Source organism: Pteropus medius, unplaced genomic scaffold (assembly GCF_902729225.1).
Source record: "Pteropus medius unplaced genomic scaffold, Ma_sr-lr_union100, whole genome shotgun sequence".
Lineage (NCBI taxonomy): Eukaryota > Metazoa > Chordata > Mammalia > Chiroptera > Pteropodidae > Pteropus > Pteropus medius.
This window is the reverse complement of record NW_024340701.1, coordinates 16,582,652-16,603,160: the sequence shown is the minus strand read 5'-3', so window position 1 is coordinate 16,603,160 and position 20,509 is coordinate 16,582,652. Positions and strand designations below refer to the sequence as shown.

At 38.3% G+C, this 20,509-nt stretch overlaps 2 pseudogenes; one reads left to right on the top strand and one right to left on the bottom strand.

Annotated features, from left to right (window-relative positions):
• Positions 1-243: 243 nt before the first annotated feature.
• LOC120622717 (60S ribosomal protein L29-like) lies at positions 244-751 on the top strand (annotated as a pseudogene).
• A 2,451-nt stretch (positions 752-3,202) lies between these two features.
• On the bottom strand, positions 3,203-3,321 carry LOC120581437 (uncharacterized; annotated as a pseudogene).
• Between the last annotated feature and the right edge of the window lie 17,188 nt (positions 3,322-20,509).

Here is a 20,509-nt window from a genome sequence, read left to right as displayed (position 1 = left end):
CATATTTGATCCTTAAAAGTTTGATAACACAATTTCAAAGTAATTGGCTTCCTTTGAGATTCTATGTATTTTATTTTATACATTTAAAAACCTGGTTCTGAGAAGGGGTCCATGAATTGTACTAGACTGACAATGGAATCCAAGGCAGAAAAAAAAAATTAAGAAGTCCTATTTCAAAATGGAGAATTTTAGTTTTCTCTTCTGGTCCCAGGCCTATTGGGAGCCGCAGACTTCGGTGCAGACATGGCCAAGTTCAAGAACTACGCCATGCACAACCAGTCCTGAAAATGGCACCGAAATGGCATCAAGAACCCTGATCACAAAAATACGAATCTCTTAAGGTGGTGGACCCCAAGTTCCCAAAGAACAAGTGCTTTGCTAAGAAGTACAACAAGAAGGGGCTGAAGAAGATACAAGCCGACAATGCCAAAGCTATGAGTGCACATGCTGAGGCTATCAAGGCCCTCACAAGCCCAAGGAGATCAAGCCCAAGGTCGAAAAGGGCAGCAGCCATAAGCTCAGTTGCCTTGCCTACATCACTCACTCTAAGCTTGGGAAACATGCTTATGCCCATATTGCCAAGGGTCTCAGGCTCTGCTGGCCAAAGTCTAAGGCCAAGGCTCAAACCAAAGTCCAGGCTGCAGCTGTAGCTGCAGCTCTGACTCTGGCTCAGGCTCAGGCTCTGGCTCTCATAGGTGCCCAGACCCCGGCTCTCATAGGTGCCCAGGCCCCTACAAAGGCTCCAGAGTAGAAGTCTGCTGATGTGAGGATGGAAGGACTGGTGTGACCTTGGGCTGCTGTCTGTGTTGGGCTGGTGTCCTCCTGTGCTGTTTGTACAAATAAACCTGAGTCATGATCTGTCAAAAAATAAAATAAAATAAAATGGAGAATTTTATGTGAATTTTGCCACAATAATAATAAAAAAAAAAATCCCAGATTCTGATTTAGTGAGACCCACCCTCCCGAAGGCCATCGTGCTTATAAATAAACATTATTTTCCTGTAATTGAATTTGAAAGTTTCTACTAATTCTTGAAGCCAAATTCTTCCAAAGGAAGCTGAAGCAGTCTCAGTTCACTTGCACAGAGTGACTTTGTGTGTCAAAGGCTGTTCGCAACTCTGGAAAGGCTAGCTAATGGGAGAGGATCTGGCCAGAACCTTGTCTTCTTTGGCCTGATGGAAACTCAATAAAAACCTCTTTGGGGGTGCTATCAACTGAAAGTTAGTGTCTCCCCCAAATTCCTATGTCGAAGCCTAATCTCCAAATGTGATGGTATTTGGAAGTGAGGCCTCTGGGACATGATTAAGTTTAGATTAGTTCATGAGGGTGAGACCCTCATGATGGGATTTGTGCCCTTATAAGGAGGGGAAGAGACCAGAGCCCTATCTCAGACATGAGAAGATATAAAGACAACTATCTGCAAACCAGGGAATGGGCCTTCTCAAGACAAGAATAGGCTGGCACCTTGATTTTAGACTTTCCTGTCCTGAACACTGTGGAAATAAATGTCTGTTGTTTAAGCCAAACAGTGTGTGGTATTTTGTTATAGCCACCCAAATGGACTAAGACAAGTATTTACTTCCTTATTGACCATTATCCAGATACTTTTGTTACTGTGGACAAACTAAGTGGATCACAACCAGACCCTGTGCTCACCTACATTTTACTGACAGCACATTCTCTGCCCTCCCAACTCCACCTTACTCATTTGAAAGCTTGCCTCAGTATTAGATTTTAATTTACCTTTGCTTGCCAACCATTGTGCCCTTGCTCAAAACCTGTAAATCCTTCTGATCAAGAATTAGAAGAGAATAATGATGTGCCAAGGTTGAGCACTAATGCTGTCACCAAGTTTTATTGGATTCTGTTGTATTTATACTCATTAAACTCACCCACATTTCCACCTTTATTTTTATAGCAGTTAAAATGCATTCAATTAATATTTAGTCCATGTCTTCAGTTTGCCTTTTTTCTTTTTAAAATTTTTGTTTGTTTCAAGTAAAGTACTGTATGAAATGTTGGAGACAATGACAGCATTAAGATAGAATGTAGCAACCCTTGTCAATGATAGTCTGTGGGCCTGGGAATGGAGAAAGCAGTAGTGCCCCAGTAGGGAATAATATGTTTTCCATTGAGAAAAGGATACTTCTGTGAACAGAAACAATAATCTCTGAAGGCCTTCTCCTAGGGACAGCAGCAGAGAAGAAACCTCAAGAGATTTCAATGCATATCCACAGCGAGGAAACATGATTTGTGGATTCACACATTATAAAAGCTACTTTTGTTGATTTTCTGTAAATGTCATGTGAAATAAATTGCTCTATAGCTTGAAGATTGTTTTGCAAGTAAAAATGTTTAGGATGGCATTTTCCTTTACAGGAATGAATTTATATCGAACTAAAACTCTTGAACAGCTTTTTGCTTTGTTTTTTTTTTTACATGCAACACATGCAGTTTTACAGACCTCTGTAATACATACTGTATATGTTTTGCTGTCCATGATGGAACATGATGAAAGTGACAAAGTTTATGGCCCATAAGCACAAAAATTGCTTACATGTTACAATACAGCCAACACTTCTTCCTACATTTTAGTATATGTGATAATTTTTCTTTGTTTTCTAGCTATAGCCACTATCTCAAAAGCCTGTTTCTTATTGCTGCAATAATCTGTGGTCATTTTCTATAAATCCAAAAATCAGCATGCATCTATTTGGCTTCATTGTATAGTCACAGATAATGAAATTGGTGCCACAATCTTTTATGGCTCTACTTCCCATGATCAAGGATTTTGTTTTCATTTCTGATTACCCAAAACAATAAACTCCAAGAAAGGACTTAGTTCTGGCAGTTTATTTGGAGGGTGATCCCAGGAAGCACAGTTGAGAGGATGGAGAAAGTGAGATAAAGAAGAGAGAGAAGACAAGAAAAGGGTGCTTTAATGAATGGACTCCCACTGTGGGCAACTGGAGCTCAGTCCTCCTGGGGAACCTCTGAGCAATCTTGTAGAACATGCCTCAGAATTGTTCCACCTAAGGACAGGAGAACTGGGATATTTACACACTAAACCCCATTTCTTTATTTATATTTATTTTTATTTTTTAGGCGAAGCAACCCTTGGTTGACCTCACAGATTGCAAGGACCTTGTCAGCCTACAATCTCTTATTTATTTGTTTGTTTGTTTGTTTTTATTTTTTTTTACACCTACAGCACCTAGTCTTCCTAGGTGGTCTCCCATCCAAGTACTAACCAGGCCTGACCCTACTTAGCTTCTGAGATCAGATGGGATCAGGCTTGTTCAGGGTAGCATGACCGTAGTAAATCTCATTTCTTATTGGTTGAGGGTAGCTCCTGGGACTCATATCCCCCAGCACTTCTGGGCTCACCTGCAAAGCAGTGAACAAACTCTGGAGGTGCCTAAAAAGGCCCTTGGGCAGAGAAACCAAGGAAGCCCAGCACTCCAGACAGGGACCTGCTGATGTACACAAGAACTCAGAGGCAGTTGCAGGCGACCTCGGAGGTCAGGTTTATGGGAATAAGGGGCAGGATGTGAAGAGTGTCTACTACGATCACCACCATTTATCAAGCATTTACTATGTTTCAGGCACTGTTTTCTTTACATATGTTAACAAATTTAATAAAAGAATGTTTTTGTACCATGTCTTGAAATACCTTTGATGTGGTTACATACACAACCTATTAGCTTCCTTGAAGTCAATTCAGTCTTGCTGCCTTCATCAAGCAACAGAGAAAGCAAGTACTTGAGTCACAATAAACTATTCAAAATAGCCCAAGCCGCTTTTCTAAAACTTAAATTAAGTAATTTCTTTCAAGTAGTGAGGAAAATACAGTAAGTAGTCAGAGAACTTCCTAAACATAAATTTGCAGTTTCTGGTGGTTTCCTAAACTTTCTCTGAAACTTTTCAAATTTCATTCTCTCTCTGCTTTGGTTTTGCTTAGAAGGAAAATATGAGAATCTTTTTTAAAAGCAGGCTCCTCAAGGAGGACATATTCCTGTTTTTCCAAAGACAGTGAAACTTACCTTTGGACAGCATAGTCATTGTTATATAACATTTTATCAGGGACACTCAGTGCTTTCTATCAATAGTTTCCCATCTTGCATTTCAGTAGTGTTGACAGGAAAGCCGATCCAAGTTTTTCTGGAATTTGTGTTTGTCTTTTATCATCATTCATGCCACTCTATAAAGTGACAGCCCCAAAAGAACAGTGGTATTTATCATTTCCTCTGTTGGGTACACTGCAGAAGCTGAAATTGGGTAGATATTTCTAGGTGGCAACAAATCTAAACCGTAGATCAATAGGTAGAGAGTTAGGCATTCCTTATCAACTCTTCTGGGCTTACTTATGCATACACAAAAGCCCTGAACCTCAAAGTCAGTTAGAAATTAGTTTTTATTGATGATATCTGCTTACTATGGTGGACTAAATAAAAAGTTAGAGAGAAATTTGTTTCCAAGTCCCCTTTCTTCAAGACTGTGAGAGGAATTCTTGTTGGGCAAGAGAGAAGACACTAATGCTCTTTGTTAATGTTTTGTTTCCATCTTTACTACTCTAATTTTTTTTATAGTGGTATGATATAGGCTCAATACATAACTCAATAGTAGTTTTCCTAAAACTATGTGGAAAATTGATAGAGCCCTTGGCCTATATTATTTGGCATCTAACACCTTACGTTTTAACAATGGGATAACAGGCTCACAATTTTAAAATTCAAAAGGGAAATTAAAAAAAATCAGGGAATACTTGTCACTCTTAAATAGTGATCGTATATGGCTGGTAACCGGGAACATGGAGTCAACATTGTGCTTAGCATGGCTGCTTTGAGGCATACTGACCAGGTTGAGGTCGTTCGGCTTGCTTAACCAGTCAGTCTTGACCAAAACACACCAGTTATGAGCAAAGATATCTATGCTACTGGCCACCTGTAGAGTGAAAACACAGATTTTTTTTTATTCATGACTCCCGGAAACTAAGATATGGAATCTTCAGCTCTTGTTTAGGTATTTAAATTCCACAAACAGCAGCAACAGTCTGGTGAGAGTCTGAAGAGCCAAGGCTGCCTTCTTCGATTCCTTAGTTTGAGAACTTTCTCAGCTGAAATTGTCAGATCATGGCATATGGAAAGAAGAATACAGCGAAACCCTCAAAGCAGGACTTCTTGATTCAACCAAGTTAGATCCTTATGAAGCCCCAAGTAAACAGCCCAGAGGCAGAGCAGCATCGTTATGTTTCCCAGGAACAACTGCTATCCCATACACATAGGCAGGCTGCTCTACCCGCTGGGTCAGCAGAGCTCCATGTGGGAAGATTCCTCAGTCCCAGCCTGAGACATTCTTGGGCTTCTGTTTCAACTTCCAGTTTCCTGAGGCTGCTATGTAGGCTTTAATCAGAGCCCACTCTCTGCGGGCAGATTATGTGTACAGTGCAAATCCTCCAAGAAAAGACCATTAGGACAGAGAGGAACTTTCAAAATCCCCCAGAAGGGCACCCTAAGACAGTCATGGTCTGTCTTATCTGCAGATATCAGGTGGTGCAGATGCTGTCAGTAGCCTGAGCACATCCCAGCTGCACTCTCGATTATACAACCAAGCTGCTGACTGCCAGCAATCTGTACCTGAGGGCTTTTTTTTTTTAATAAACTATTTTTAGAACTATTTTAGGTTTACAGAAAAAAATGTAGCTATTGAGCTCCATAGTCCACAGAATTCCCATATAGCCCATATCCAGTTTGTCCTATTGCTAACATCTTGCATTAGTGTGGTACATTTGTGTAATTACAATTAATTAACCAGTATTGATATACTATTATTAACAAGTGTCCATACTTTATTAATATTTTCTTGGTTTTTACTTAATGTCCCTTTTCTGTTCCATGATCCCATCCAGGATAGCACATTTCATTTAGTCATCATGACTCCTCAGGCTCCTCTTGACTATGACAATGTCTCAGGCTTCCTTGTTTTTAATGACCTTGATGATTTTAAGGAATATTGGTCAGGTATTTTGTAGAACGTCCTTCAAATGAGGTCTGTCTGATGTTTTCCTCACAATTAGATTGGGGTTATGGAGAGAAAGACCACAGAGGTAAAGTCTTTTTCTCATCATATCATACCCAGAGTATGTACTACCAATATGATAGATATATCACTGTTGATAGTGACTTTGATCACCTGGCTGAGCAAGTGTTTGTAAGGTTTTTCCATTCTAAAATTACGCTTTCCCCCTTTTCCATCACTGCACCCTTTGGAAGCAAGTTATTATGTACAGCCCATACTTAGGGTGTGGGGAATTATGTACCACATCTTTGTGGGTGGTATATCTACATAAATTATTTGGAATTCTTCTGCACTGGAGATTTGTCTCCTCTCCATTTATTTATTTACTCAATAACTTATTTATGTCAGTATGGATTCGTGGATATTTATTTAACAATTTTTGCTACTAATCCAATATTACTTTATTTTATTGCTGAAAACTTTCCAGCTTTGGCCATTGGAAACTCTTTCAGTTGGCTCCTGTCTCCTTGACATACTCCCATCATTAGAATGTTTTTTATTCTTAGCATTTCCTTACCTTTTTGGCACTACAAGATACTTCAGACAGGCTCATCTTGTGTATTTCCTGCCCTAGTTTTAGAATTGACCATTTGCCCTATACTCTTTTATTGGAGTATTGTATTAGAAACTAAGATCTTGTCACTAGGTATGCTTTTGCTACTGGGGTGTCACTGCTTCTAGCCCCTCTCAATTGACAGACCAAGGAAATATATGTGTATACTAACTTTTATATATACTATGACTATAAATATTTCTGTATGTAACATCTATATTGATATCAAGCTAAACATGAGTTCATACCTATGTCTCCAAAATTAACCCATTACCACATGGATCATTCTAGACTCCTCCCCTTGCTTACCTATAGATTCCCATTCTAACAGTGAGAAACCTGGCTCCCACCATCTACCATCCATTTACTAAATTGTTCAATTCCAGTATGCACGTGTACCAGGATCAGAATTGTTTATCTGAATCCTTGCGGGTATAGTGCTTCTGTGTTGTTCCTTTTTCTTTTTCCCTTTCTTCTTATTATAGAATTCAATCATTTCCTAAATTACTTACGTCAGCACCTCCTCTCTCATCCCCTTCAGTGAGTTGTTTCATACATTTGTAATACAGTTAAATTCTTTTCATCACAGTCTGCATTTTATCCTAGGATCCCTTCCTAGGGACTTTTTTTTTCCAACAGTGAGAAACCAGACTCCCGTTATCCTCAGTATATTTACTCATTTGCTCAAACCTAGAATGCCCAAATAATTTCAGAATTGTTAACCTTTACAATTGTACAAAGCAAATGTGTTAAATAGGATTTAAAATTTGTTTGCAGTTCTTCTTTTGAGATAAGATTTACATGCAATAAACTGCATAGATTAAGTATACAATACAATAAGTGTTTGACAAATGCATATAACTGTGTAACCCATTCCCACATTAAAATATGAAATATTTTCATCACCCCATAAAATTCTTCATACCCCTTCACAGTCAATTTACCTCTCCAGAGTTAATTCCATCCTGATATTTTTCACCACAGATTAATTTGTCTGTTCTAGAACTTCATATAAGTGGAATCATGCAGTATGTGATCATCCGTGTCTGGCTTCTCGTATTCAAAATAATGTCTGTGAGATTCATCCATGGTTTTTCTGTAGCCTTGTAATTAGTTTAGTAGCTTCCAAAAAAGGAGTCAAGCCAGCATTGTGCTGGTTTAACAATCAGCTCTCTGAATAATAATAATAAAAAGAAGCTCTTATTTGCACATGTGCTAATTTTTGTGGAGTAAATACTCCTACTATTGCCAATTGCAAGATACTTTCAAAAATTTCACACATGATTCTGTGAGCTAGTATGAACAAATCCCAGCACACCAGTGACAATACCAACTGCAAATACTCTTCAGTGGTGGTTTACGAACAAATCAATTCATCCTTATTGCCTTATCTTCCGTAGTGCTGTAGCAACTAAGTGGTAGTCAAGATCATGTCTCTAAACGGACTTTTGGTAACATTACATCCAGTCAAACACTGAGGACCTGCTTTGTAAGAGCCACTACTTGGGTGCATGTTTATGAAAGAAAGATCTGCTGTCTTTTGCTATTAGGCAGCTAGGTGATAGGGATTCCTGCCTTGCTCTTGGTTGGGTTTTCATAAGGAATTTGGGTAGATTTGGCCCACTGAAGTTTTTGATCTTCATTAAGTCTGTGGAGTTCTGGATTTTATAAAAGCTGAATTAGTCCACTTATGGCTACACTAATCTAAATAGCTGAAATTCAGAAGACACATCTATCAGCTCCTGCCTGTCAAGTGACAAAATTAGAGTCAGATAGAGCTGCATGTCACCTAAGAGAAAGAAGACACATCATGGTTATGTCAAAGAGATTTTCAAAGAAGTGGTCAGGAGCAAAATCTTCAGACACTTGAGTGAGGAAGAGCTCTTCCCATGTGGCCTTGGCTCAATTAGTGTCTGCAGCTTTGACAAAGAACATTGAAGGTAGTCTTCGACCTGGGCGTTTTTACTTTATATTTGTCTAAGTGTTTTTCTTAAAGATGTTTGGAATTAGGGTCAGGAAAAGAGAGGGAAGAGGAATAAGGAAAGAGAATTCTTAAAGATTCTACTCAAGGCTTCCATTCAGGTGGAAGTCCCTTTACGCTGTAGGGCTTCCGATGAGAATTATTTGAGTTCATTAACACCTTCTTCAAAACAACACATGAAAAGTAAAATTTTTTTTCTTACTGATCACCGAATTTGACTTTTGTGCATTTATATGTTAGTGTGTGACCAGGGCCTCAGAAGTCTGATAAACAGCATAATAAGCAGATAATGCAATCTAAAGACCTTGAACATCTCATATAAATGCTGCGTGGATGTAAAACAATAGTTTTCTCTCTCAGCAATCTAGACTTCACCAGAAGCCCTTTTTTTAATACAATCTTTCTCTGGTTATTTCATCACCTTCATTACTAAAATCACATGCCCTGCCTACTCCACCTGTCCTTTTTTCTATTCCTCTTTGGATATACTCTCTCATGGACCATTTGTTCCTGTTTCTGATTCAAGACTATGGTCATCATATCACTGTATCAGGTCTCAGCTCAGCACACTCTGCCTCCTCTCTCAGTGGTGCATCCTTGTCCTTGAAAAGCATGCAGTCAAACCAGGCTCAAAGACTGCCCAAATGTTTCTACTGCCTTTAACTCTATGTTCTGCTTGATCCCTATGCTTGGGCTAAGAGCGCTTCCTTCTCTCACTCATCCTTGTTAACCAGAGTTTTCTTCCTTGCTTCCATCAGAAAGGAGTGAAATTTACCTTTCTCTAACCAAGAAAACAACTCACATCCCACCAACTACAAAGTCTGCTTTTCTTGATTCAAAAGTAACACTATGCATTGTCTGGTATGATATTGCCAAGTCATCTCTGTCTCCAATTGTATCTTGTCCCACCCTGTCCTCTAAAACCCAGCATAGGTGAGCTATTCTGGATATCAAAGGCTAATATGTATTCCAAGATTGATGAAAATAGTAACTCATGCTGGGTAAGGAACCAGCAAACAAAAGGTACAGGATATCCTCAAGGTCAAATATACAAAATAGGTGGATGAGGCTCTCTCATATCATCTTCCTTTGTTCCACATAGATGCTCTCTGGAAGTTTGGTGGTCACACAATCCTGTGTGTGCATGTGCATAGGCACAGCCACAGATTACTAATTATTATTTAGAGATGTCCAAATCCCCACAACCCCCATCTTATAATACAGCACAGCTTGCACCTCTCATTTTTTTAATGTAGCATTGGGCTTACTAAAGAATTCGGTTCAAAAGTTTTGGTCAAGGCTTTCTATAATAGGTTACACAGGAAATTTTAAAATATACATTTCCTATATCAGCTTAATACATTGTGAACTTTTCACTACATTCTTTCATGTGTATATACTGAATTTCCTTTCATCTGTGTTCCTATGACACTTTTCTATTAAAAATTCTTGGGATCACATTGATTAATAAAGTCAGATAAGTTTCAAGTGTACAATTCAACAGTATGTCATACACACACACACACACACACACACACACACACGCACACACATTGCATTGTGTGTTTACCACCCAAAGTTAGATTTCCTTCAATCACCAAATATTTGACCCCTTTTACTCCCATCTATCTCTGCCATCACCAGCGCCCCCCCTTCCTTCTGGTAACCACTAATCCACTGTCTATGTCCATGAGTCTCTATTTGTCATGTTTTGTTGTTGCTGTTGTTGCTTTCAGTTTTACCTATGGCACTTTTAAATTCATCTCTCTGCTATAGTGCCATCACATCATTACATAGCATTTTTTGCAATGCTTCCTTGAGGGCCTAGACTAGGTTTTACTTGTATTGAATCCTCAGTAGTTAGCACAGATCTTCTACAGATCCTTTATATAAATGTTTTCTAACTCACTGTTAAATGTTTTCACACAGTACATTGGCTGGAACAAGCGTGAGTCCTCAGGATGAGCGAACAGTATCTATTTTATTTTCTGCACAAAACCCAGCACATGAGATTTAATAATTTTCTTTGAAAACTGATGCTCTGACTTGTCTAAACTTTCCTTACCTATCTAAATTTTCTACAGATTTTTTTGTTAGCCATACACATTTGCAAAAAGGTGGGGAGATCAGGAAGCCAGAGATATCTTGCCTGCTGCCTTTAAAATCCAAACAGAAACAAATCACTATCTGTGACCTCACTGTTACCTTCTTTGGAAATGAACATCAAGTACTATGGTTTTAAATGAGAAGTGAATGACATTAAGACCAAGAAAAGCCTTAATAGATGATTGAGCCCATTTCACCAGCTCCCTCAGGCCACCTGCCCATGCGAGAAAAACATGAAGTAACCCTATTAGTCGGCTTCACAATTAGAATGAATTCATAAGAAACAAAAGATCTTGTTTTCATGGGAAAATATCCTTTGTGATATCCAACAAAGGGAGAATAATTTTGAAAGCATGTGACTTGGGGTCCTATCCTTCAGTTCTTGCACAGACAAAACTCTCATTGACTCTATCAATAGAATTGTTGCTACATAAAAGTCTTTTGCAAAATTTCCATGATGCTACAAAGCACATTTTAAGTACATCAGCCCCCAGCAACCCACACCATCCCCCATTTTAATAAAGCTGCAGAAGGTTTTTCTTAGATTACCTTATTGTGCAGCAGGAGACCAACCCAGAACAGGATTGGAAGCAAATGGACACCCCTCACCCCAACCTCTGCATATATCATCATACCAAAAACCAATGCAATATAGAGAAGGTCAAATTTCAACTGATCTCTGAGCTCAAATTTTCCATTTCAAATTACTCTTCCCAGGTAGACAGAAAGTGGATTTCTTGCAGGCTTCAATAAATACCATTTCCAAGTAAAATCCACATTTTTCAAATAGATAACAGTATAATGATTGATACTGCTATTCCAGCTATGGTTGAATAGCAAGCAGTCCATTCCTTTTTATGTAGTATGCTCCTTAAGAACCTCAAAAGATGAAATTGGGCCTTCAATACTGTTGGAATGAAGGACAATGAGCCCGATCTCTTCCTTTGAATTCTTTTAGCAAATGTACTGCATAAAATAAAATGCAAGGCTAAGAAAGACTCCTTTCTCAAAAGAAAGGGGGGCAGGCAATATCTGTTCTAATAGATTATCCATTTTCCCCCATACCTGCGTAGTTTTTCACTCAATTGCTACAATTTTTAGTAAGTAGCACATTCTTAAACTAAGAAAAAAATGTTCCTACATTAATTCATGAGTTTTTGCTTTTACAAAGCTCCTACTAATAGTTTCACAAATGAGCATAAGAGAAAATGAGGGAGCCTATGGCCTCTTCCCTGGAACTTTTAAGAATCAAGAAGACCTTTCCCACTCTAAGATGTTATATAGGCCAGCAGTTAGCTTCTCTGGGAGGTATAACCAAATTATGAAACTACTCAAGGAATATAGTTAAGAAGTCATCATGAAACCTAAAGTGTTAGGTCTTCAAAAGTATTCCCTGACACTCCCCACACAAACACACACACACACACCCTATAGGGACCTTTTCAGTTTTTGAATTCTTAGAAAACTTACACTTCATTCGATAACACTTGGCTCTTAATTGCACACATTCTGAAATTATTTCACATCCATGTAGCTTGTCTTTTCAACCAAAAGAGAAGGAACTTAAGGCAGGAAATATGTCTCTAATTTCACTTGTATTCATTCACAAATAGTAATATTAATCAGAATAGCAACTGACATTTATCAAGCACTTAATATATATCTGTTCCAAGATACTGTTCCAAGTGCTTTACTTGTATTATCTCATTTAATACTCACAACAACCCCATGAGGAAGATACAGGTACAGATTCATTTTACTAGTGAAAAGAATGTAGCAAAGTAAAGAGTTTTTAGTAAATAAATGTTGACCGATATAAACAAATAGAGCCTAACAGAAAGTTCCTAAAACTATTAGCAAAGAAGCTGTGGCCAATGACATCTTTTAAAATGTACTATGCTCACTCTTAGTCATTAGGTGCAAAAGAGATAGCTATTAGCTTCCCAATATCCATTCTCTTGTTCCTCATTAGAAACAAAGCCCTGATTTTCTTCCCCAGAATTTCTTTCAGCTAGGTATGAACTTATGGCTAAGTTCTGACCAAGGAAATTTATGTAGGAGCATTGTCTGATATTTCTGGGAAAATCTTTAAAATGGTGGAAGCAAGCCCATCTTCCACTTCTTTTTTTCCTGTTCTTCAGATCACATACGTAATGTTGGTAGCCATTGGCCATTTTGAACCATAAGGTGACCTTGGAAATTGAAATCATAAATATCTGAAAAAGATAAAAGAGTGTTAGTGCCTGACACAGTGAAGCCACCATACCACCTCAGGTCGTCTACATCTAAACTTCTTTTAAATAAAAGAGAAGTAGACTTCTAGTTTGTTTAAGCCACTGTTAATTTTTTATTTGCTGTTATATGCAGTCAAACTTAAAGCAAACTAACAGCTGGCATATATTCAACAAAAATAAGTTTGATACCTATAACAAAGGTTATGCTTACATTTGAAAGAGATCAAATATTTTTTAAAGTAAACAATTTTTGAACTTACTCATAAAAATTGTTTCTGATTATGAAAATATTATATTTCTATTTTTGAAAACTTTAAAAGTACAGAAAAAAAACATTAAGAAGAAAAGTATACTTATCTCTAATCTTACCAATCAGAAAAAATGCTACTAATACTTTGAATTTTACACAAACCTGTAAAATTAATATAGAAATCATCAAATTGTATAGTTAAAAGGGATCCTTGAAGTCATATTGTCTAGAATTATACCAAAGCCAGAATCCTCTCAACAGCACTCTCTCTGATGCCTAACCAGTTTCTCCTTGAACAATCCTTATAATGAAGACCTCAGAGCTTTATGAAATTGTTTTGTCCACAGTTGGAGTCATTCTGTTTTAATTTCTATCTTATATTAATAAAAATTTGCCTCCCTGACATCTGAAGCAAACCAAAATAAATATATTGTCTTTTGATATCATGTTCTATTACAATTGAAGATAAACACAAAAGCTATATTTCTCTAGTCAGTCACAAACTATGTGCCAAGCATCATGACAGGAATGAAAACATAGATCATGACTTAAGATAATCCAGGTGACAAACAGTGAAGGCAAACTAGGTGAGGGCAGAAGTAGACATGTTCAAAATACCTTTTTTAAAGATAGAATTTGATGTCCACCTAAATATGGAGTAAGGAGCAGGCAACAGGTAAGTGATAATATCTTCAATGAACCAGGTAAAACTGAAATAGCAGCAGACATACATTTGCAAATTTGTGGTAGTGGCGGGAAATCAGGGCAAGAGGGTACAAAGAGATAAGTTAAATATAAAAAATAAATTTTTGATCTGTCTATGGGACGCTGAAATAAGGATAAACAATAGAGAGTCAAAAACATATGTCTGGAGTATAAAGGGACATTAACCACTATACTGTTCTTTTAATCTAGCTGTTTGAGATAGTGGAGGGATTGGTGTATTGTGCTCTTACATTGTATTATGATCAAATAATTGAAGAAGACATGTATCCCACTCTAGTTACCCTCCCTTGAGAAGGTCATGAAAGAGACACAAACACACAAAAAAATAGAAAAGGAAAAATCAATAAATCCTTATCACTTTCTGAGCTTAGACTCCAAGCTCCAAAAAGATACTCTGATGTTTAGGCTGGACCATGTGGAGCAAGGATCATATGGAACATGAGGCCATGTAGTACATAACCTTTTCCTAGGTTACTTAAACTAAATGCCCTCAGCCCAAAGCAGGCTGTGAGTGAGGCCTTCCAATGTTTCACCAAATTTTGAATCTTACCTTAATCCAGTTCCATGTAAAGAAGAAAGAAAAGTGAATTAGTTGGTTGGATATGCTCCAAGACAGTAGGCTTTGAGTCATCTTATCACTTCTGCCATGAGAATGGTAGAGAACAAAGAGAGAGAAAGAGAGCCTGCCATGTCAGATATGCCTTGAGCCTTTCCACTTCAGTACTGTTTCGGGGAGTGCAGCAAGGCAGCCACACCCTAGCACTGACCTGTTAACATACAGTGACCATGCCCACTGGCCAATATGGCATAATCATGTCCCAGAATCTGATGAATCCAAAACAATACTCCTCCTCCCCAAATAAAGATTGAAGGGAAGAGGCAAAATAGGATATTCTTCTTTTGCTAATTTATATAGTCAAACAAGTCATAGCTTTTGGACATTTTTCTAGACTTATTGGCTTGTAATAAACTTGGAGCTAATTAAATTCTCCTGGTCATTTTCGTAAGAACTTCTGAGATCTCTACCATCTTTTACCCAAGTAATTAAATTATGAACCCTTTATGAGAAATTTTCACTTATCTCGGTTAGTTTTAATCTTGTTGCTTTTGTTTCTTAATTCCAGTCTATGACAATTATCTCTAAATCTTCATTTCATCATCTTACATATTACCTAACACAGCCTAACTATCTCTCCTAGCTTTGGTTCATTTCTAAATTTGTTTCATGTGTCCTTTAGGTCTTCATTCGAATAGCTGATAAAAATAGAAAAAGAAAAAAACCAAGGTTAAAGTCCTGCTACCCACAATTCTAAATTGACACTGATCTAATAGTTTTTAAATGGCCAGGTTACCTTGAAATTCAAATGAAGAATTATTTGGCCTTTACTTTTCGCTGTTGCCCACAAAGACATCATGCCTACCAAATAGTGGTTTAAATCATGCTATTGTACTAGCTATTCCATTATTCTGCAAATCTTGTGACTCTATTTTTTAAAAAGAAAATGAAAATAGTTTACTTTTTAATTATATATAAGTATAATATCAGAGAGATAGGTTTAAAAATGCTCATTGCAGTCATTGTCTCCAAAAATTCAACTTCTCATGTGTATACGTGACAAATGATATCCCTATTCAAGCCTGGGACAAGGAAGTTTTATAGCCAGTAGCAATATATTCTTATGTACACTTGCTACACAGAAGCATTTTTTAAAAGGTAGAGTAATTTGCAATTTTATCAGTTCGTTACTATATTTGCATTTCACGTATATTTTCATTTCATATTTAATTTGGTGCCTCATAACTTAAAATTAACTAGACTCAAAAGATACTTTTACTTACTAACACTCTGAGTGATATGACCTTAAACTAATAATTAGATCTGAGATCTAGTTATTGAACAGATAAATAAAGAGAATTTACAATCAACTGGAAAATTGTTCTTTCCATGCAGCAGACATTAAGTGCAATTGTCTTTAGTACAACAAGTATACAGAGATAAGTGTATTGAAACATATGTGTCAAAATATATAACATCCTATTATAAAATTTTCAAAAATTTGTTAGATCACTTGAGAAGCTAATAATTTTTAATGCAATCAATAATATTTCTGCAAGTCGAGTTTTTAAAACAAGATGAGTTTTTAAAACAAGAAGCTTTTGGCTGCACTGTGCTTACCACTGATCTCTTTGGTTTCCTATGAGTTTTAACGGTTAGAATTTTTCCGCTATTTGAAAAATTTATCTACAGGCCACCCAGGCTGAGTTCCAAAAATCATAGAAAAGAGTTCAAAATGTTTTCCCATAGTTAATAACACACTCCTCTAAGAGTAAAATCCTTGTCCACATCTGACCAGCTATTAGAAAGACCTGTTGCCTGAGTCTCTGGTCTAGAATTTTAGAGATTAATTCTAAATTATTTCATGGGGAGCAACATGAGAGCATAATGCATAGAAAAGTTTAGAACCAGCTAACTTGTCAAAAATTCATTCAGTTTCCAACCAAACTAGCTCTGCTTCCCCAGTGTCACACTCTCTTTATGCTTGTCTCTTCAGTCTCCGCTAAAGTATTTGTTCCAGTGCTTAGCCAGGATTCCTCCTCCACAAGTCTCTGTTTTCCTTAGCCCATCTCTACCCACACCTGGGTAAGGTCTTGACACTCTCAGCAGCAGCAGTAGAGCAAAAATACTACCAAACCCTATCACTGTTTGTCAGCCTGTGACCTGATTCACACACCACTGACATTAAGACAAGTGTTGATTAGTATGTCCAGGACCAAAATTAAGAAAACAAAAATGGCACCCTGAATTGCATGAATATTTTGCTCAAAAGCTAAATAGTAGTTGGTATCCACTTCTTTGTTTGTTTGTTCTTTCAACAAATGTTTTTGAGCGCTTATTGTGTGCTCTTAGTACTAGAGGTCCAACACTGAAACAATTATACCTCTGCACATCTGAAGCTTACATTCTAGTGGACTCAAAAAATAATCTGTATCCCATTTACCACAGTAAGACTTAGATTCCCACTAATAATTTTTTTTTTACAATTCCTCGGCACTACATTTCTTTTTATAATGATTTTACTTTGGAGGCATTTTACCTTCAAGAGTTATATCCACAGAAGCAGCTGAACTGCATAGGAGGTGGGGGTGAGGTGGAGTGGTGATTAGGAGGACAGAGGAGCCAGGGAGGTGAAAATGAACTAAAGAAAATCCAGAAGTACACTAATGGGAAGAGAGAGAGAGAGAGTAAGAGAGGAGAGAGAGAGAGAGAGAGAGAGAGAGAGAGCAGAGAAAGAGAGAAAAAAGAGAAAGAGAGAAAGGGAAGGAAGGAAAAGAAGGAAGGAAGGAAGGAAGGAAGGAAATGAAGGAAGGAAGGAAGGAAGGAAGGAAGGAAGGAAGGAAGGAAGAAAGAGAAAGAAAGAAAGAAAGAAGACCCGCGCTGTCAACTTTTCCCTCTTTCTCTCCCTTTCTCTTTGGCTCCCACTTAAAGACATCCCTATGAAAATGTTTAAAGCAAAAACAGTAAATAATTTCTGTCTCCTGCGTGCTATTGATATAGCAGCCAGTGCCTTACTAATGATTTATATGTCACATCAAACATCTAGTAAGGATTCAATTTTTTATTAGTTTCAAGTATACAGTACATTGATTAGACATTTATATAGTTTATAAAACAATCTCCCTAATTGTTCCTTCTCTCCTCTGGTTTTCCATCTAGCTAATCTCTTTATACTAACTGCATTCCCTATGCCGTGCTCCCCATCCGCATGACCATCTATCAACCACTAATTTGTTCTTCTTTAATCCTTCATCCCATTCTCCGCAACCTGAGACTGTGAAGCAACTCCAAACCTATTTGAGACTGCTGGGGTTTTGGAGAGTGTTCATCCTCCATTTGGCTTTCTTGATGCAACCCCTGCATCATCTAGTGCGATGGGGTGTCCAGTGGGATTGAACCCCAGAAATAGAAGAGGCTTTTAAGGCTACAAAGCAAGCTGTAGCATAAGCCCAAACTCTATGCGTTGTAGATCTAGCCCTCCCATTCTTGCTTATGGTGAAGGATGATGCAGGGTTTGGATGGTGCTTGTGGCAGAAGCACAAGTCCCAGAAGGTGACAATAGGCTTCCAGTCCCAATTGTGGAAAAGCACGGAAGCACGGTATTCTTTGATAGAGAAGCAACTGGCTGCCATATATGCAGACCTGTTGGCCAGTGAGGCCATCACTGGTCCTAATCCCATAACCTTGCAGTCCACATACCCCATGGAAGGGTGGCTGCGGTCTTAGGGAAGACTCCCTGTATGGGAATTGCACAGACCCCACACTGTCCGGGTGAAGGAATGTACCTGGAGCAGCAGCCGCAGTTCTCTGCAAACCCCATCAGGTCAATTGCACCCCTTATTAGGACCAGTGCAGTTCCAAGCAGAGCTCCTAGTGGAGCCTGATGAGATGGGAGACATACTAAGTCCCTATATAGAGGGTCAGACTCCCATCCCTGAGGATGCCTGGTACACAGATGGCTTGTACCATGAAACAAGTAGCGAAATAATGGGGGCTATCATTGACACGGGCACAAGTACAAGATGCCTTGTCACACTGCTCCTGGTGGGCTGAGCAGCACTCAGGGAGACGGCAAGTAAAGAGTACCCCAGGGATGATGCCCCACGAGGCTAAGCCACTCCAGGAATGGAAAGTGGATTGTGTGTCCAAGGTAGTGCCCTCTGGGCCAGATTCCACGCCATGACCCTGTAGGGGTAGATTGTAGATCCCAGGCCTGGCTGGTCCCAGGTATGGCTGTGATCCAGGCTCATGGCTAGTAATAGACCCTGGATTTAGAATGTTACATTGGTGTAGCAGAGTGCCTGCACCTAAAATATGTAAACATGATTCGACTTATTATATCATGCATGTGGGGTTGAATGCCACTATTGTACTCTGTTATGTGTGGAGCCATGTGGTCCCCCAGGGAACAGAAGGAGAGCACAAAAAAGGGGAGCAGAACGAGAGCAGAAGCAGAAGCTCGCTCCCCGCAATAGACTGCACTTCCCAAAACAGAAGTGTGCTCCCCACAATAAAGTTGGTACCTGACATTTCATTCTCATGTAGGTCTCTTGTGCATTCTTCCAACTGGGCGTCTCACCACTGAAAGCTACCCTTCTCGATCAGCTCGGCACTGACACTGTGTGTGTCTTTTAATCTGAACTGAGTCTCTTGTGGGCAGCATATGTAGGGGTCTTGTTTTCTTATCCATTCAGCCACTCTATCTTTTGGTTGGATCACTTAATTCTTTTCCATCTGAGGTACTTGTTGATAGGAATGTAGTTATTACCATTCTTGATTCATTTTTTTATTCTTTAAATTTATTTATTTAAATTAGTTTCAAGTATACAGTACATTGGTTAAACACTTATATAGTTCATTAACTGATCCCCGCAATTGTTCCCTCCCTCTCTTGGCCCTCCACCTAGCCATCATATTAATGCTAACTGCATTCCCTATGCCATGTTCCCCATCCCCATGACCAACAATCAAGTACTAATTTGTACTTATTTAATCCTTCAACCCATTCTCCCAGGCCCCCCAATCTTCCTCCTCTGTCCGCCACCAAATTGTCCACTATATTTGTGAGTCTCATGTTTTTGATACATGTTTTTTCTTCTTAAAGAAGTCTCTCCAACATTTCCTGTAATACTGGTTTGGTGATGATAAATTCCTTTAATTTATTTTTGTCTGGGAAGTTCTTTATCTGTCGTTCAACTCTAAATGATAGCATTGCTGGATAAAGTATTCTTGGTTGTCGATGCTAGGTTTTCATCACGTTGAATATTTTGTGTCAAGCCCTTCTGTCCTGCATAGTTTCTTTTGAGAAATCAGCTGCCAGTCTTATGGATACTCCCTATAGGTAACTATCTGATTTTCTCTTGCTGCTTTTAAGATTCTCTTTGTCTTTAACCTTTCGCATTTTAATTATGATGTGTCTTGGTGTAGCCTCTTTGGGTTCCTGGTTTTTGGGAATCTGAGCTTCCTGGAGTTTTATGTCTATTCCCTTCACCAGGTGAGGTAAGTTTTCCATCATTATTTCTTCAAATAGCTCTTAAATGTCTTGTTGTTTTGTTTTTTCTTCCAGTACCCCTATGACACGGATATTTTTACATTTAATAGTGTCTCATAGGCTCCTTAAATTATTATTATAGACTTGGCTTCTTTTCTCTTGCCATTCTGATTGGATGTCCTTAGTTTCCCCATCATGTATATAGGTCATTTGATCCTCTTCTTTATCCACTCTGTTTGTTCCATTTAATATACTTCTCATCTCAGATAATGTGTTCTTCATTTCTGACTGGTTCCTTTTTACAATTTCCATCTTCATTTTTATGGTTTTTTAAATCTCTTTGTTAAAGTTCTCACTGAATTCATCTACAGTTCCCCTAAGTTCAGTGAGCATTTTTATAACCAGTGTTTTGAACTCTGCATCTGTTAGATTGCTTGACTCCATGATTTCTAGATCTCTGTTCTGTTCTCTCCTACAGTTTCAGCTTCTTCGTCTTCCCATTTTGGTTGTCTTTCAAAGCTCTTAAGTCTCCTG